Source organism: Octopus bimaculoides, chromosome 2 (assembly GCF_001194135.2).
Source record: "Octopus bimaculoides isolate UCB-OBI-ISO-001 chromosome 2, ASM119413v2, whole genome shotgun sequence".
In the NCBI taxonomy this organism is placed as follows: domain Eukaryota; kingdom Metazoa; phylum Mollusca; class Cephalopoda; order Octopoda; family Octopodidae; genus Octopus; species Octopus bimaculoides.
The window spans coordinates 14,940,681-14,942,243 of record NC_068982.1 but is presented as its reverse complement, the minus strand read 5'-3'; the positions used below and the strand labels follow the sequence as shown (position 1 = coordinate 14,942,243).

Here is a 1,563-nt window from a genome sequence, read left to right as displayed (position 1 = left end):
GGGGGGGGGGGTAAGGAAAATAAACAAAATAACTTGTGTGTATGTCTGTCTGTACTATTTTCCGTGTGGAGATGTTTTCCATAGATAATAACAATAACAATAGGAATGGATACAAAGAACTACAACAAAAACACAACATCAATACTGACTCACATTTTAATATCTGTCAAACTAGATTGATATTGGCAAATATATAGTGATCATTTGTGGGTAAATAATGATTAAACGGCGGTGATAAGCAGGTTGTTTTATTATTATTATTATTATTATTATTATTATTATTATTATTATATTCTGTAGCAGGACGTTGACTGTTTTTAAATATTGAGGGTGTAGAAAGTATTGGATGAACACGGTAGTAATGATGTATATACAAGATGAAAATGCATGTTAGGGATAGTTTAATTTCTAAAGTGAAATATAAACAACTAATATATATTCCCATAAATACTCATCTACACACCTCTCTCTCTCTCTCTCATATAAGCATACATGCACACGCGTTTGTATTAGCTGAATTAGCAGAGTTGTTTAGATGTTGGGGAGAATTCCTGGCAGTATTTGTTCAGGATTTTTGGTTCTTTGTGTTTGAGTTCAAATCCAGTTGAAGACAATTTTGCTTTACGTCTTTTTTTTTTAAGTGGATAAAATGAAATATTAGTCCAAAGCGCTGGATTGGCAGAATTACAGTATCCCTTTCAGTTATTTTGTTTTCTGAGTTCAAATTTTGCTTCATATCTGCTACCTTTTTATAGGGAGAAATTGGTCTTTTCAGTTAGACAGATGGATGCATAACTAAAACAAACAAACCCTGCATAATATAATACACACACACACACACACTATATATATATATATATATATATATAAGAGATATCACACATAACACATGTATATCAGCACACACACACATATATATGTATAATAATGAAATTATTGTATACAGTGCTCAGATGTATGTATGTATGTATACATTAATATACACACACTAGCGTATTGATATATAGTTGTGTGTGTGTGTGCATGTATGTGCAAAGTGTTTGCAGGTTAAGGAAACCACAAGAAGAATTACTCATACAAAATTCAGGAACAAGATGAAAAGACAGATACTCAATTATAGACATATTCCTCATGGAAAAGTGAACTTCTAAAACAAAGATTTAGCTTATATACATAAATACATACACACACAAACACGTATGTGTGCATGCATGTGTGTGTCTATATATCTACACATCTATATCTATCTATCTATCTATGTATATATATATAATTTTACTCCATCACATGGCTCACAGGACATCCTTATCAATCAAACACTCCCACATGCATATGAACGTGTAATATATATATATATATATATACATAAGCTTGTAAATATACGTTTGTGGGTGTATGTATATATATATACATATTGACATGTATGTGTGTGTGCGTGCGTGCATGGGTGTATATATATATATATATATATATATATATATATATATATATATATATATACACACACACACACACCACACATATACACACAGATAAATATAGCTATTCATACATATATGTATA

General features: G+C 30.3%; 1 protein-coding gene across 3 annotated transcripts in view; it reads left to right on the top strand.

The window, feature by feature from the left end:
• LOC106876006 (F-box/LRR-repeat protein fbxl-1) overlaps nt 1-1,563 on the top strand; it is a 336,358-nt gene that overhangs the window by 680 nt on the left and 334,115 nt on the right. The window lies entirely within an intron of this gene.